The sequence below is a fragment of the Plectropomus leopardus genome, chromosome 17 (genome assembly GCF_008729295.1).
Source record: "Plectropomus leopardus isolate mb chromosome 17, YSFRI_Pleo_2.0, whole genome shotgun sequence".
NCBI classification, from domain to species: domain Eukaryota; kingdom Metazoa; phylum Chordata; class Actinopteri; order Perciformes; family Serranidae; genus Plectropomus; species Plectropomus leopardus.
This window is the reverse complement of record NC_056479.1, coordinates 28649432-28668198: the sequence shown is the minus strand read 5'-3', so window position 1 is coordinate 28668198 and position 18767 is coordinate 28649432. Positions and strand designations below refer to the sequence as shown.

Here is an 18767-nt window from a genome sequence, read left to right as displayed (position 1 = left end):
GTGTGCTCCCCTGCAGAGGTATATTCAAATTTGATAATTAGAGTGAGTTAGGTTAATCTTTGTTTTGCCAACAGGTAAGTGCAAGTATAAAATAAACAGTATTTGTTTTAGCAGTAGGTTTAAAAACTAATAACATCAGAAATGTGGACTTTCACAGAAAAGAGCTTAACTCATTGACAAAAAGAAATTAAAAGAGGGATAAATTTAATGAGATAAAAAGTTTGCAGCAATTAAGACCTCACAAATTCAAATCTAAGACTATTTAAAAGTCCTTATATTTGTGAAGTTGAATTTAAACATTTCTGATGACAAAGAAAATTAAAAATTTAAATTAAATGTGTTTGAGTATTTGAGACAGCCATATTCTTATTTTATTTGTATATATCTATTTTTTAAAATATTTTATGTTTGTTTCTGTTCGTATTCTTATATTTGTGAAGCTGAATTTAAACATTTCTGATGACAAAGACAATTAAAAATTGAAATTAAATGTGTTTGAGTATTTGAGACAGTCATATTTTTATTTTATTTGTATATATCTATTTCTAAAAATATTTTGTGTTTGTTTCTGTTCGTATTCTTCTGTAGTTCCTGTTATATCTGTTTGCCTTGTTTGTTTGCATTGATAAGAAGAAAGAAAAATAATAATAAAAATAAATACAAATTTAACACATTTTTGTAAGTAGATGAAATATCTTGGAGTTGTGTATGCGTTTTGCATAAATGAGTGAATAAAAAAATAGATAAACAAATAAATAAATGTCTTACCTTTCACCTCCAACGGTTTTCATTACGACGTCACTTCCTTCCGCTCGTCGGCGCCTGATTTTAGCGTTTTTTTAATTAGCCTAATTTGGCACACCTGTGATACATGGAAACAATGAGGACGTTATTGGTAGGTTATATTTGTCTAAAACTTCTTGGCTCTTTCAGTTTAACCGGCCTTTTTTCATACCGAAGACATTTTGACACGTCGCGGCGGGAAAAGTGGTATAAAATATAAACAAAAAATGACACGCTAGCTCCACTTAGCCATGTATTAGCTTGATGCTAATACACAAAATGGCTCTTACTTACCGGGACACTAAAAACAATACAGACACTTTGGAGACTTTGACGGTGTATATTAAATTTAAAAACGACTGACTTTAAGTTGTACGAGCCAAATATCAACCACACAATCATCCCAACAAAGCGAAGATGTTATGCTAACTGGTTGCTAACCAAACGTTGGCTAATGTAGCAAAACGAAACACTCGACGTTAGCATGCGTTTGTGTTTGAGCGTGTACTTTTTGTATTACGTTTGGTGAATTATATTCAATAAGTAGAGTTCTGTGATAGTTTAGTAGTTATTTTTTACGCTTACTGTAAAGGGACAGGAGATGACAGTCTTACCGGGATCCTTCAAACATGTCCGACTCGCTGTTGACGACTTTTAGTTTAACGCTAATATTCAAAAGTCTCCGTCTGAGACACTTTAATGTCATTTTTATTAGCAAAACACGCGCTTTTGCTGCTATGACACGTCAAAATGGCAGCTGTTTATAAAAAGACAGGCGCATTTACAAATGCTAAATTGTATTTATTGAAGAGTAAGGTTAGATTTTATTTCACAGTGAAGCGGCTGAGATCTATTTTATTATGCAGCAGTAAATATATTTATATTTCATACTTACAATGACAATGCGACTCCAAAAGTTGTCTGTAAATATGTTTGTGTATTTAGCTTTGACGAACTGCCCCCCCCCCCCCTCCTTTTCCTCCTCAATGCATGCTGGGATATGTAGTTGCACTACATTACATTTTCTGCTACGTTGCATTACTACATCCAGATGAAAGTATTTTACTTTTTACTCCACTACATTTATTTCAAAGTTTTACTTCAAAGCTTACTTTGTAGATTTAAACTATCAACATAAAATGTAATAAATGGTGTGTTGATATAGATTAACCAATTAATGAACTCCACTTATGCAACAATATTGTGATGAACACATTAATGCCACATTAAAGAAACTATAATCGTGTGTGTGTGTGTGTGTAAATATTGTATACATATATATGTCTGGATTGGAAATTAACACAAGCCACCAGCCAAATGTTGATAAAATATGCAAGTGGCTAAAACAATGGTAATCCTATGAGAGGTAGATTTTGGAAAACACCAGTAGAGAAAAATTAAATTTCCAACCCTGATATATTTATAACTTATGCATATTAATGAGACTACTTCTATATTTGGCACTGCATGTATATTTTATGCAAATACTTTTATACTTTTACTTTAAAAAAATGATTGCGTAAGTTTTTTCATGTAAAGGAGTATTTTTTGGTATTATTTCTTTTACTTAAACACAAGATCTGTATACTTCAGCCTCTTGCTACCTGGTGCAGTACAAACAGTGAATAAAATGGGTGATTATAACAATATACCATGTATGTAGAGTTTTTGCACTATATAATACGAAATTTTGTAATTCAGCGAAGACTTTAAAAAATACAGTATTTTGAATATGCATGTGCTTGTACGACATGGACATTTAAAATGCACATTGATATAAATGTATACATTCATGTGCAAAAATAAATAAAAGCAATTTGTATGATTTATTTCATATTTTCTTATTTGCAGGGTAGATTCCACTACACTTTAAACAGGCCGAGAGGACTTCATATAATAACTGACAATATGACGGTGAGTTGACATTGTCCCGAAAATGGCCACAACAAACACCAGACTCCATTTAAATAAACAGTAATTTTAGTATGTATAGTGCCAGCATATTTTCACATCTTACTGGGAGAATGAAGGGCTTCGTTATACCACATTAGAGTTGGTAATAGTTAGAACAGTGGAAAGACAAACCAAACGGCTTTTATGAGTTTTATTTGGCATATGTCAACTTTCAATGAAGTGTATTTTACAATGATAAAATTACTCTTAATATAAATGGAGTCTGGTTGGTTGGTCTGTTGGTAGTAAAAACGAACACTTTGAGCAGATGCTAATTGACCAGTTTCAACAATTGTTGTTCTAATTCCTCAGACACTTAAAAATGGGAATATAGGTTCCAGGTTGAAAAGAAAAGTTAGAGAGAAAGTAAAACGTACCCTTTAATTGTTAGTGTTATCATTTATTTTATATAAATTTAGACTGATGGCACAAAAGCCAAATAAAATGTCCATCTTTATTCCAGGAAAAAAAAGATCACAGTGACATTTCATTACTATAATAGTCAGCCGACATCTTTGCGATACATTTCAACAGGCCCTCTATTTAATGCTTTGTGTTTTGCATAATGTGTGGTGAATCAGTGCCCCTTGACACTTCAACAAAAGTGAGGTTCATGCTAGAGCAGGCGCCGTTCAGAGCCGCCCGGCACAAAGGTCTTTATTAGGGTCACATTCAGCGTTGGCGGACCACCCAGCTGTGCGGATGGAGACACATTATGTTGCCCGAGCTTTGCCCTCATGATGACAAATGTGGAAAAAATAGTCATAATTCTCTCTTAGACATAAATGACCTGTGGCACCTTGGCTGAAAGGGTCTTCAGTTACACTCTGCAGCCGACCTCCAGGGTGGCATCTGAGCTGGGTGAATTATGCCAAACATGAAAGGCACAAAAGTGCAATTCAAAATGCCTTTAAAGCTCCTTGTGTGTAACATTAATCTTTGAGTAGGAAGCATGACCAAAAAACACTGTCTCCCTTCATGCACATCAATTCAAAAGTTTATTGTTTGCACCCAAAGAGCCACTTCTCCCCTGCAGAGGGCAGTATTTAGCAGAGAATGGTTTCTGCACATGGAAACTCCTCTTTGGAAATGTTACTGGGAGTTCAGAGGATCCATGAGAGGAAACCACAGAGGTGGCCCAGAACCATCATGTCGTAGGCTTTGGCACAGCCGATCCTCTAATTATGAATGACATCAGGCAAATTGTTGTAATTTGGGCTGCTAGAGTCGCTCCAACACAGTGGTTTGTCTTGAATTGCAGGATGTTTTATTGACCACCAAGTCTCATCCATCTTTATTATCATATTTGAGTGAAAGGACCAATAAGTTTAGTGTGTTTTTTGGGAAGCTGACTTTTATTAAACCCGGAATTCTTTGTCAATCAAACAATATTTAAGTAGACAACACAGAACTTTAATCAAAAACTCCTAACCTGCACTTATTGGATTTATCGTTTTTCAAGGTTTTATTGAGGACAATGACCTAAAAGACACAATGTGGGGTCTCTCCCAGCAGTAATAATAATATTCATGCTTGATTTACCTAAGCTTTCCTCTCTCTAATACCTGAGTTCAAAACCAATTTGAGATGTGTTAATTGAATATTAGCTGTAAAACAAACAGAACGACCCATTATTGTGGTGTTTAGGCCTCTCACTTTTCTGTGTGGCTCGACTGATCTGTGGCGGCCTGGGCGGCAGCACTTCAGTGTGGTCGTGGCCTTTAGATGAGCCTGATTGGCTGAGCCGGTTTTAGCACAGGGCTAATTGGATAAGCTTCTAATCTTCACACCATCGCTCCGCTGCTGGATCCTAGGTGAAGGATTACATAGATACTCCAGGGTAAAACAATTTGATGAATGCAGTTCAACAGCTATCATAGGTTTTCATACAGGAAAATATATATATATTTTTAACAAACTTGTGTACACAAGGATGTGCAAAAGCAGGTGGTTTGTAGAAGTTTTCTTCTGTGCCATTGTAGACAGACAGATGTGTACTTACTTAAAATTTCACTGTTACAGTGTCGCAGCAGATAAAAGACTAAAATAATGTGCAAAAACTGTACAATACAACACTTCACAAAATTCATGATTTGGTTCAATACAACACGGTGGCGTCTTGGTTTGGTATGTTTTTAATCAGCAAGAAAGAATAAATTCTGGATAAATTTCCTTGATTTTCAACAGTTTTGTTAAAACTAACATCTTAAAGCAATGGATCCCAACTGGTCCAGCCAGACTTCTCCTTAGTCCTTTGCTGAAGTTCCACATGTTAGATAAATTACCACATATTCAATAACATTTCACAAAATGTAAACAACATGTGGGCTTAAAGCATCATGAAATAAAACATAATGTAAGAATGGAGTGCAATTACTTAAAAATGAGTAAATAAATAGCACTGCAAACAAAAAAGTGTATATTTTCGCTTCAAGACCAGTGACTCTGCAAAAGTACCGCATGTCAATAGGCCATATAAGACTAAGAACAGGGCAATGAAATAGTTGCTCTACTGAAAAATAAAACAGGTTGGTGTGATAAATGAGGCCCCAAACAAAATCTGTATATTTGTGCTTAAAATAAAGGGTTTTTTTTACAATCTTGACACATTGTCGTGTCATTTGCAGCCCTTTCACAATAGACCCATGACCCACTTTTTCCTCACGACCTACCAGATGGGCACCACTGTCTTAGCATAGGATCTCTTTTGATTCCAAGCCATGTTGGAGGTTATTTAAATGACCCATCTTTTGGAGTGTCTTCTCAGCAGCATAAAAAAAAGCCTCTTATAAAATATTAAAATAGTTACGATCAAATACAAATGAATGAAACAATTCTGTTTCTGAAATGCCAGATGAATTTACTTGTTACTTCAATTTTTAAATATTTTAAATTTCAGCAAACTTCCTTTTTTTTCTCATCCTGTGTGTCTGTGTCCCTTTTTTATGATTCTGTGCCCCCTCTAATTTTGCATGTTTTTGCAGGTTTGCAGAGGTTTTCTTACCTCAGCAGCAATTTGAGGAGTTTGAGTTACAGGGTGGATAATTAATCTGTCAGTCTGGTCAGAGTTGATGAGATTAGATTGATGGATTAGAGGAGCAGCTGCTGCAGAAACATTTAAGTTTCACTTTCTCTGTGCTTGAGGTTCTACTGCTCCATCTGTGCCCAGAGGAATGGTATATATATTCCTATATATTCCAATAGCGTTTCTAATGAACATTGCAGCTCCCAAAATGTAAACTCCATTTCTGGCACCAGATGTTTCAATCATAAAAAAATAATACATTTGTGGGAAACCCTGTAGAACATTGTTTTAAACAGAAATTCGTCAGTGTATTTATTAATCAAATTTAATAGGATTAGTTCAAGGTATCATTCGGTTTGTAATGCGCACCGAACTAAAAGCCTCGTACCAAATGGTTCAGTACAAATGCATTTATTGTTACAACTCTCCAATACTTATAAATCTACAGTAATTAGCAATAATAAATATTTTTTTTAACCAATAGCCTACATAAATGAGAATATTTTACATGTATGTGTAATGCCTAAATGTGTAATGCCTAAATGTGTATTTTATTAAATCGCCAAAAGATGTGTTGCGAGACTGCAGACTTCTTAAAATCTGTTTTCAGTCTGTATTCTCTGTATTTTCCCTTTTGAATAAAGGTGTTTAATATTATTGTGGCCGGACATAAAGCAGATACTGTATGTGTTAGAGACTCTGGTATGCACTCGTATCACGTCTGTTTACAAAGAATTTCACATGATGTAGTAGCAGCGCATGGCTATGTTTTTGCAAAAGCACAAAATAAGATTTTCCTCATTTCACCTCATTGGCCGAGCTCTGCCATCACTGACGAAACACAGAGATGTTTATGCAGTAAAATCCACGCATGTAAAACATTGTGATCCATAACTGTGATTACGCCTACGGTGTGTTCTCAGAGAGGATTTGTTATTATTACATACTTCATACTCCTACTCTCAAATATTCTATTTGTCAAAACTTCAGATGTGTTTTTAAGTTATGACTACATACAATAAGTTGCTAAAATGTACACAAATTACAAAAGAGAGCCAGTATACTGGTGGCCAGGAGTGCCATGCCAACAGCTTGTACCGGGATATCCTCGGGTGGTGGCTCCTTTACATGTCACCCTTTTTCGATTGTGCATGCTTGTGCAGTGAGGAAGTCCACCTGAAGCGAGTCCAAATAAATTTCACCAAGTCTAAAGCTGGTTGAGACTGAGTTACAGCAGCGGCAGAGCGAGTTCTGTTGAGGACTGAGACCAAACCAGGCAATAAATTGTCTGCATGTCCTTCCAAAAACAATAAGCCTAGGTGGCCCTAGTGATAGCTGGGTTATTGTCTGGTATGTGCATTTCCAAATGTAAGACTGGCAGTATGTTTTAACCTCTGTGGGGCGGCCCAAAATATCTCAGGGGAAAATGGGGATGCAGGTCTGTCTTCAGGAGCTCTGTGCTGAACCCTGTCACCTCCACAACAGAGAAATACATAAGGTTTTGACGATTAATGCATGGAGGTCTGCTGCTTTACACTGGTGTTATACATAAAGGGAAACTGATTTTTTTTCAGCCTGGACCTCTATTTTCCCATGCTTTTATGTCTCAGTGATTAATGGGAACAACAATTTTTGAAATTGGTCCAGTAATGAGAGAGTGCTGCAGCCAGCAGCAGCAAAACGGGCTGCAATGTAAACACTTGGGGCAGGTGCACCCTGTTAATTTAAGTACACCAAAAGTGCACTGACAGGCTCAGATTGTTATCAGGGTTTACCACACATTTATTCATTTGCAGCCGCCTGCCATGATTAAAAAATCTGCCTCTTTTTGTTGCTGGACCATTTACTGAGAGTGCTGTTGAAATATATATTCCATTTGGTTGCATCGCAAGACACTCTCGGAGTGTAGAGCGTACTCTGGGCACAGATGGAGCAGCAGAATGTCGGTTGCCTAGAGAGTGACTTAACCGTATATTCTACTTGGTCTAAGAGTTTGCATTCACTCGCAGCAACTGCTCCTTTTATATATCGATCTGATCATCTCTAAACGGTTTGACAGATCAATTATCTACCCATGAGATAAAAACTGCTGCTGAGGGGAAAAAACCTTGTGCTGCTTTAACGAACCCACAAAAACCTCCAAATTCAGAGAGAGGCCACAGAATGACGTCGGCACCTCGACGTCACCCATTTGTTTTGGACTCACGTCTTGAAGCTTTGAGGCATTTTTATGGTCACCATCTTGGGTTTTTGGAGCCATGGATGACCATATTTGGATGAGAGGTGAAGAAAACCTTAACACTAGCTTCTAGCTTTGTTAGTGCTGTGCATTTAAAGCTTTGGTTAATTGTGATAACACTAATGCACACTAGTAAGAACACTAGCTATAAACAGGCTTAAAACCAATTCAACAAAATATGTTTAACATAAAAACCGAATATCCTTAGAGGGTTTTTTAATACAACCATACACAGAACAAGACTTTTTTAGCCGGCCAAAATGTTACAGTTAACATTTCTGAACCAAAAACAAACTCAAATAGCCACAGTGGCAGCTATGCCTATATGAATATATATGTAAATGTATAATGTAATTCAATATGGGAAACGCAACAACAACAAAGTAATGAAACCCACCTGTCACTCAGATGAGTTTTATAAAAAAAAAAAAAATTCAGCTCCCATACAGTTGTCATGAATGTGGAAATTAGCTATAGAGACCAAAACTTTTTTTTGTATTGGGCTATAAACATGTTTATTTCTGCTGTAAAGGTTGACATTTTAAAATGGGGATCCATGGGAATAAACTCCCTCTTGGAGCCAGCCACAAGTGGACATTACAGGAATTGCAGTTTTTGGCACTTTAGTCCTCGAGGTTGCCACTTGGCACTTCAGCATGCTTACATTAGAATTTAGCATTTAGTACAGCCTCTAGTATGGAAAAAGCCTCACTTTTGTTGATATATTTTAATGTCAATCATCCAGCAATGACTGAGAAAAATCTCCTCAGCCTGTTCTCAAGTGCTACAATATGTGTGCCTGGGTCTTTGTTTGTGTATTAGGATACGTAGTACAAGCAAACTGCAGACATAAAAATTTATGTGTGGCACCATGTTTCCATTAGTGTGTTTATGCCGTGTGTGCGCGGAGATCTTTGAGGTATTTTGAGAACATAAACTTGTCATTAATGAGCATCATTAGAGGCGATCGTTTGGGACGCAGCAGCTAGGTGCAGCAAGGCACTGCAAAAGAATGCAAGACGTAAGTCCAAGTTAATCAGCTCCTCCGTTGCTTTTCTTGGCGTTAGCCGGGCCCACCACAATGCCACAGCCCCGGAGGACAGCGTAATTACAAGCTGCTATCTCGCTAAATAGGGCTCTTGCTCCTATGCAGAACAGTGATGACATGATTAGTGTTTTCCTGCTCATCTAGGCCTTGTGAATGGGGATGATGACAGCTGTATGTGGCCGGGGAAACAGTGCTAGATTGTTCCTCAGTGCCTTTAAACATAACAGCACCTACCACAGAGAGCGCTTCTTGTGTGAGCCGCAGAAATGAGTGTTAGCAGAATAACAGCAATCTGTCTGCATTCCCTCATTATTCAGTTGAACTTGCGGTCTTTGGTATCAAAGAGTGCATGATTTTTGGTGGCAAATGAAGACAAATTGTGTTGTCCTGTGGAGTGATGAGAGGAGTGCGAGAGGAGGTTATATCCTCGCCACACACCGTATAACTAACAGATATGATTGTGTTTTCTTAGTATACTTTTTTTCTGCAAGAAAAACAGACTTGTGCAAGAATAAAACTCAGAGTAAGGCTCTAAATTATATGATAAACAGCTGAGCACAAATTCTTAGAACAAACCTGCAGACACTGTAAATTAGGCTGTAGAGTTTGCCTTTGGTTTTGCACCATCTTCAAAAAGTTGAGCTCTTTTAACCTTTTTGTTGTCCATATTTCATACCTTCTTTCTGCTTAAAGTTAAACTATAGTAGGTTGTTGCTAAAATGGGATGATAACATATGACCTCAGTGGAGTCTGCAAGTCATATGTCACTCTCCAAGCTTTCGCTGGTGTAATGTTACTGTTGTAAACATCATAAACATTGCTGTAATCTAGCCAGTCAATTTGTCTCGTATTTTACTATACTTGCAAAATTTATGCCAGAGTTATATCTTTGTTTCTCAACTTACTTTGCAAACATAGTTAGTTGGCTGAGCTTAACCTGACCTAACTTACTGCATTAGCTAACTAAGGGTCTTCATTTTACTTTTTTGTTTCCTCCACTGTTGTTTAGTGTGTTGTTTATTCTAATAATGGCATTTGCAGCTGATGTGAGGTGATCAGCTTAAATCAACCCAATGGATTACTCAAGATCACACCGGCAGAAATCTTGCTCTCTTCTTTTCTGTCTCTCGGCCTCAGGGCACCACAGGATGGATAGAAATGTTTCTGAGGTCCACCAGCACAAGCACGGTGCTGGGTACAAGGCAAGAGCGACTGATGCTGGTAGACGGTGCCCACCTAAAACGTCCTGTAACTCCATTTAAAAGCAGCGGACTTTAGCAACACATTTATTCTTAACGCAGCAGCCAAACAGCGCCTCATCACTACACAACTGACCAATACATTCTTATCCCAAATCGTCCTATATTTTCAGTTTTCAGTGGACCTCTGTGTCTACCTTGATTTCTACATCAAGTACATGGTGGGATTACGCTGCATGTTCTTGTGTTTAGGCAGCAAAAGCACATGCTGGCATGGATGGTCAGGTTTAGGCAAAAGAGGCACATGGTAAGGTGTAAAAAAAAACCATCACATTCAGACGGAAAGCGAACACTGGACTCCCTCACAAAAGCCCCGCCCCTCCAGCCTGTCCTATATGGACCTTGGTGCTTGTTTATTACATTGATACCGATAGCGTGTCAACCACTGTCCAGAGTGTATCATGCGGACACACACGTCCCATTCGGACACCACTCGTCTACAAATCATGCTGCCACGGCATATATTAACAGTAATGTCCAGTAGTGTCATGCAGACACGAGAGGAGGCTTTTGATGTCTTGTGCAGAAAACACTGCAAAAACGGCACTTTTTTACAACTTCTGAATAAGAACGGGCTGAACTGACAGCTACAGCAGGGGGAGATGGCAAAGAAGAGAGGGAGTGAGAGAGAGTTGTTGTTTACTCATTTGTTGTCTGATTAAAAAGTTAATTCATCACATTAAATGTCGTATTGCAGTTTTCCAAACTACTGTAGCTGCAGTCTCGTTGCTATGGTAATGTGGACTATGTCTGACTGTTAAACACCATTCTCTGTTTCAGAAAGAACGTTAACGGTTAAAAGGTACCACTGGCTGGAGATGGGCTTTTTTTGGAAAATGTTACTTTTTATTAGGAGAAGACCCCTTTGCTTCAGTATCCTCGTCCCTAACACCTGTCGAAATATTAAAGAGAACTTTGCACTCCATTAAACGCGAGGCCCAGTGAGGAAGCGGTGGGTTCTGTCATCAGAGTAAATCATGGATGTGAAGGAAGGCCTTCACCCAGAAACGCTGGGATCTGCCACAGTGTGAGTTACTGGCTCTCTCCTCCGTCCTGCAGGTGCTGGTTTGTGTAGCAGAGAGCTGCTGGGAGCTGGCAGAGGTCACTGGAGGGGGGGCTCTTGTACTGAGTGAGTGATGTTCGATCTAAACAGCATGTACAAAGAAGTCAGAGGGAAATGGCTTTGGCCTGAGAGAGGCTGTTAACAGTATGCTCCAATAATATTTCCATTAACGACTTCTCATTAAACTCTGTCTGTTTTCGGCTGCTAAAAGAGGGTCTAAGCTCCCTGCATTACACAGGCTCCATTTTATTTAAACTATAAGGGCCTGGGGTCTTTTATAATATATAACCCTCTCTATCACATAACTCACACAATTTTTCTAACTCACGCTTTCCTGTCGAGTGGATGAAATGTCTTTAAAGTGGTTTTACAGTATCAGCTCAGTGCAGAGGTATTCCATCCCAGGCGAGGGTTGCTCTTGTTATCTTTAAACTCCAGAGGTTACATCGATCCATAAATCACCCGGCCCGCGGTGTCTAAACGTTCCGGCTCGACCTGCCTGTCCGACGGTGGATTTATGATTCACGGGTGTAGCAGCGAGCGCCAGCGCGGTCTCCTCTGGGCTCGCAGGCGCTCTCCTGTGCACTTGTGTACATATTTAGAAAAAGTGTGGGGTGGCTGAGTGCTGTTCTGTTGTGGGTCAGACCGCCTGAGCCTCCCATTACGGTGCTGCTGCACCTTTTTAATGAGATACAAGGCTAAAAGCAGAGTGCACACTCCTGCTGGAATCCTTTATGCAGGGTTCCCATTGTCATGGAATTTCACTATCACATTTTCCAGGCCTGGAAAAGTAATGAAACTAGTAAAATCATTGACAACAAACTTGTTGGGTGCAACAAGTTAAATTATATCAGTGAAACATAATGCTAAACCTTCTCCGTAGCTGATGACATACCGTGTTTTTAATTTGTATTGATGTGAGACAGCATTTTATTTTTGTTTTTGTTTATTCATTTTCTCCCCCCCATTTCATCTCTCCCTTCATGTATGCCCACTGGGAACATCAAATGATTTTTTAAGCACTTTTGGCTTTAGGGGTGAGGCGTACAAAAAATTGCTGTGTTTTGTATTTATTTTTCCGCTAATAAAAAACCCCAACCTTCCAAATCCAAGGGCCCGCGATTTTGACAGGCTTGTTCTCTTTCTGTCTTTTGGAAGGCAAGATTTCTTTTTTTTTTTTTGCAATTTTTTGCAATTTTTTTTCATTAACATTTTTGGGGATTTTTTTTTTTTTTCTATTTTTTTTTTTTTTTTTTTACAATTTTTGCAGAAAGGTTAACGAAATTTACACTTTTTCCCCCTTTGGGGCATTTGTAAAGAAAATGTAAAAATTGTTGGTGACTTTTTTTTTGGAAAACCACGAGTTTGGAGTTTGGAAGGTATTTTTTTTAAAATTGCTTTTTTTTCTCTATTTATAAATAAATATTCTCTATTTTTTCTCTATTTATAAATAAAAAATCACCAAAATTACACTGCTTATTATAAACAGAAACTTGAAAAACTACAAATTATTATTGGATTTTCAATTTCCCAATGGTCCTTGAATACATCATTGGGGATGCTGAGCATATGTTTGAGCAGCGTTTGAATCATATATATGTTTGAAAAATGCTGGGCGAGTGGGACAAGGAAAAAAGTAAATATTGGATCCTTGAAAAGCCAACGAAAAGTTTTGATATTTTGTCCATTAAAATGTGTGGGAACCCTGTTTATAGGTGGGAAGAATCAACACGAAAAGACCTCAGGACAGCTTGAAGCACACAGATAATGTGCAGAGCTGAAACCTGAGGGAGGGTGATGGTAGAAGCTGTGCTGCAGGCTCTTTTTTTCAGTTTCACATTCATCTTGTGAAACTATGTGCTTTCAACAAAGCTTGGCAAAGAGGTAAATAGCAATAAAAGGGGATTGGAGTGTACATGTTTTCCTTGCCAAGTGTTGGAAAAAAGATATTCCCCACATTGAGCGTCTGGCAACAGAGCTTTGGCTGGTGATGTCATCTCCAGGTCCACAGTTTCTGTTTGTTTCACCTCCATTATATGTGAAGGTTCAACAGACCTGAATCTCTTGTGGTTTCTACCCTGAGACACATTTTCCCTTGTTTGGTGTCCAGTCGAGGCCTTACAAGGCTTTAAAAGAAGAAAAAAAGAGGGTATGTACAAACTTCATGCCTTTCTGTGACATGTCTGTGTAATTCCATTAGCAGTAATGCCTCCTCTCTGTTGCCATTCATGCTTCAGGAAATTTGGATCTGACATGTTTATTAGCCTGGCAGATAAAATGACGTGCTTTTCTCTTCACTGGCAAAGATGGCAGCTAATAGCAGATTGAACTGAGAGCAGAGACTTGGAGTGAAGTGGCGTATTAAGCCCTGTTCGCACGGGACGAGTATTACCAGGGGACCTCGTGTGATTTAATAATTACGCCCCGACTTCTATGTTTAGCATGGCACATTCGCATGGGATAAACAAAGTCTGCACATTGCTTAAATATACGAACATTATTCCGAGAATATGATGTCAAGACTCTGTGTAACATCCACTTCCTGAATAAAGAGAGCAACAACTGCTTAGAAACAGGCATTGGATGCACTAAATAGGGCTCCTACTGTCATGAAAAACCTGGAAAAGTCATGGAATTTTCATATAGCAAGTAAAAAGCCTGAAAACGGTTTTGTAACCTAAATATTCCGTAAAAGGTTTGGAAAAGCGAAGGAATTTTGTCACAAATCTGTTATAACAATAACAAATGGTGTGTTCAAGGATTGTTAAATATTTGAAAATAATTTCCATTTTTACACTTTACAGTTGTCTGTAATAAATAGATTTGTGTATTTTTGTAGTAATTTTCAAAGAGAAAAAAAATCGCCTTTTTTTCTTTTAAAACTGCCCAAAAAATAAAGAACATATAATTGCCTATTTATTTACTTATTTATTTATTTATTTTTTTTTTTTTTTTTATGAGGTTGTGTTGGGAAGTGGAGGGTATGAAAAGCTATAAAAAGAAAATCTCCCCATCTCAGCAACAGAGCATTTGGTGCACTTGTTTATAACAGCTTAAAAATTCATTACTATATTTTTCATTACTATATTATCTTAACTACCAAAAAAGACACACGTGCACACACAAGCAATTATTTTATTATTCACTGTTATAGTAAATAATAGAAAGAGGCTGTATCACCTGTTCCTGTGGACTGCAGGCATCTATCCGGTCTGATGCCTGGTTATGTAATTGGCCTCCGCAGTGTGATGTTGGATTGCTTTTCTTTAAAAAATTGGATTTGTTTTGACTTTTTGCTGCAGGCTGCTGCTTTTGAATTTTACTTTGGTGCTGCCATGCTTACATAATGAACATGGTAAACTTACACCTGCTGAACATCTTACACACAGATTACACATTTACATTTTCTTCAAAGCAGTTTGACCCCCAAATAAACCTGATTAAAGTCCATTGCAGTTGATCATATATCAAGTTTCATTAGGCTCTGGTGTGAAATGACACCTAAGGGCTGCGGTGATGCACAGTATGACTCAAAATTCATACCAGGATGAAAAGAAAATACTTCAATGATGATCGTATCTGGTTCTTCAATCAGTGCGCTGGAATGTGTAAAGCTTTCAACAGCCATCTGTGCCATTGTGACATTAAATTCCTCTGGTGGAAGTACGGCACATTTACAAGTCCTGCCCACGGTGTCAGGAAGAATTTGTCCTTTGCTGTCTCTGTGTAATGTGTGTGTAAGAGGATGTATGTTTCCTGTCAGTGAAGAGTAGTCTTCTTATTTCCTGTGTGGACATTTTAAACGTTTCTACACAAACATTTTCATTGGCCCCAGAGCTGGTTTTCACCACAAAAAGCTCGGGCATGCCAGCCGCCGTGTTTCCTCAGCTGGTGGATAACCTCCACTCCTCACGCATCTCTCCCTCTGCCATCAATTTCCTCCTCTCTGCCTCCTACCGGCCCATCTTTCAGCACTTGAACGGGCAGTCAACATGACGGGCTGTGGGTCCACGGTCTTTGCTGGGAGCCAAAGTCAAACTGAATCACATATGATGGACAGGAAGGGAAAATATAGTCTGAACTAACAAAACTTTTTGAAGCTTTATGAGACAATTGACTGTTTGCTAAACGCCAACTCCGACCACTGATAATCCAGATGAACCCTTAGCAACCGTGACTAGGCACAACAGGCCTGTCAAACTTCGAATTTCCCAACATTTCGAAAAGCTTTGCATCGGACTGTAGTAAGATAAAAAGGTAGCGCTTTATAGTACAGCTCACAACTTACAACGTACTTTAGAGGAAAGATGTTTGAAGTTACCCTCTAAGTATTTTGTAATTAAGTAAGTATTTGTAAGTATTGAGTACCTACGGGGTACCGTACAGGTTTATAGATCCAAATCGACAAAAAATGGGATCCTGCTAATTACCCCACAGGTAACCAGTGCTTGAAAAATACTTAGAGGATTGCTTCTTTTGTTTTCCCCTAAAATACCCCGCCCCGTAAGTACCCAGTAATTGCAAAATACTTAGAAGATAACTTCAAACGTTTTTTCCTCTAAAATAACCCTCCAAAATACCCTGTAGGTACCCAGTCCTTTCAAAATACTTAGAGGATAACTTCAGACATCTTTCTTCTAAAGTACCCTGTAGGTACCCAGTACTTAAAAAACACTTAGGGGATAACTTTAAACACCTTTCCTCTAAAGTACCGTAATTACACCATAAGTTGCGGGCTGTATTATAAAGTGTTACCAGATGAAATTTAAAGGGTTTATAGGGTGATGTGTTTTTTCCCCTCGTCACTACAAAACAAATAATACAAGTGCAGAGGTGCAAAGAATTGCCTGTATGGGGCACACGCTCAACCAGGTGAGCTAGAGGTCACCCTGGGTGTCTGTATTTTTGACGGGATTGAGAACTATACCTTTGGGATTTCTAAATACCCCGGTGGTACAACTTGATACCACCCAAGCGTAACGTGCAGGACAGTAGCGCAGTAACTTTCTTTATTCCCTACAGTATATGAACACACTTTCATTGCTCAATTCCTTCCTCCAACATCAAAGCTCACCTCGACACCCACCTCGGTGACCTCACCCTGCGGTTGCCTCACTCCGACTACGAGGAATCCAACTACGTGGCAGGTTTGAGATGAGGAAGCCAAGGGTGAGAACAACGCTCCGAGTGCCATACTTTGAAGTTCCTGCATGCTCTGGAAACAGGGCAAGGAATCACCTGCCATAAAGACGTGTGCGTAAGCGCTGAGCTATTTGTTCTGGTGCCTGGGTGGTTATGGGTCCCCAGGGAAGGCTGGCCCGGGCCCCTGTGAGATCACATCAGTGCGGAGCGGGCGGGAGTCCACCCGGAGGTGGAACTAATGGGCCCATGTGTTCGCAGACACTTCTAAGAGCCAGATGCTGGGAAGAGAGACGTCCGTCGAGTTTTTCACAACACCTCCCCTGGAGAGAGGAGCGGGGAGCGCAGTCAGGCTTCACACGCACGCTGGACGCAGAAATCGATGTATGCAGATACACATATCATGTTCATTTGGTTAAATGCAGTCAGGAATGCTCTCTGTTACACACACACCTTTAGTTTGTTGAGTCTACGCCGAGACTGTTTCCACTCTCCCTCTCGCTGATGCAGCACGCAAGGTGAAACGGTCTAATAAAAGGGATTCGGGGCTCACATCTATCTATTCCATATGATCTGCCCGCCCCAGTAAAAGTCACGTACAGACCCCGCTGCCTGCGGTTCGCCGTGTTATTGATGCAGTCTTGACCTCTCCGATCTGACGTCTTATTCAAAGTGGTTAATGATTACCATCTTTCAATGTGTTTCAGCTGTCGCACCGGTAATCCCCCCCCCACCTCTGCTCCATCACAAGGATTGTTCCTGTGGATGTCAACGTCTGGACATTGTTTTGACCTCATCTCTTCCTCACATCAGACACAGACAGGGTGAGTCATTAACCCATCTGTCCAATCTGATGTAACATCAGACACAAATCCAATACATTGATATGGGGATGAAGCACAGACTTAGGAGAAATACGTGTTAATGGCCACCTGGTTTATCTCAAACAAAATTAGAAACACTCAATAACTCCACCAGAGCTGATGCTGTCAGATGGTTATAGAGTCAGTAAAGGATAAATAATAATGTTTAAAAATCAAGATAGTGTGACAGATTGTCCAGCGAAAGTTTCTTTCTTTCAGGCAACCCTGATACACACTCTGCAGTCCTAAAAGGACAGCTCTCCCCAAAATCAAATTTCAGACTCAAAGTCATTTTTCCTCCTACCATTGGTGGTATGTATCTGTCTAGATAGCTGTAGTGTGAGTTGTTGGAGATATCAGCCATAGAGATGTCTGCACTTTTTTGGGTTGTGGTATTGTTTGTTGGGGGTTTTTTTTTTTTTTTTTCTTTTTTTCAGGTAATTTTCTTGGAACTTTTTGGGCCATATCTTGTTATATCTAGGAAATTTTCTTATAATTTTTTATTGATTTTTGGGCCATATCTTTTTTGCTTACTTTAAGGTAATTTCCACGCTTTTTGCTAATACTTTTGCTAAATTTTTGGCCATGTCTTGTTAAGTGGCTCATTGCCTTCTCCCTATATTTTTTGCAAGATATCAAACCAAAGTTTTTAGATTTCAAAGAGTTGATAGTAGTTTTGCTCGTTCGTGTGTGTGTGTGGCCTGTGTTCTGTTTAATGTCTTTCACAAATTACTCCTAAAGGAAACAATAAAGGTTAATCTAATCTGATCTACAGCTCAGGTTCCTACATGAAACTGCTCACAACAATGTCTGTGGAGTCATGATTTCTGGAAAGAGACATTGCTGTTGAGTTTATCAAATGTTGTTTTTGGCGCTTTGAGCACTGCAAGTCGATTGTCATCTGGTTTCATTATATCGGAGAGAAGGCAGACACATCCACGGCTGATATCTCCAACACTCGGCTCACACCAAAACTATCTAAACTGATAAATAGCACAACAATTTGAAAAGTTTATTTTAATTGTGAGGTAAAGTATCCCTTTAAGTGGTGGTGTTTTGAGAAATTGAAAGGGAATGTGTCACGAGTCCCCATGCTGCCCCATCCAGTCCAAACCGGAAGACTGGCGCAGTCCAGAGCACACAGATAATGTGTCGCCACCCTCTTCCTTGCTTGAGTATAACATCCTCGAGTTTTGTGTGGATCAAAGCGGAGACGGATCGCACACATCCTCAGTAAAACCCCACAGAGTGACTGTCTTCAGTGTCACGGAGGGTTACAGAGAGCGATTCCTCTGCGCCTGAGAGAAAAGGCTGGCGGCTGAAAGTGGCGGAGGCTTTCTGCAGAGAGGAAAAACATTAGGAGGAGGAGGTCAGCGAGGCCTCGGTAATGACTGC

General features: G+C 39.2%; 1 long non-coding RNA gene across 1 annotated transcript; it reads left to right on the top strand.

Annotated features, from left to right (window-relative positions):
* Positions 1 to 774: 774 nt before the first annotated feature.
* On the top strand, positions 775 to 17324 carry LOC121956169. The gene is made up of 3 exons (XR_006106681.1): positions 775 to 895; positions 2635 to 2697; positions 17217 to 17324. It is a non-coding gene; the product is annotated as an uncharacterized LOC121956169 (long non-coding RNA).
* The last annotated feature ends 1443 nt before the right edge of the window (positions 17325 to 18767 follow it).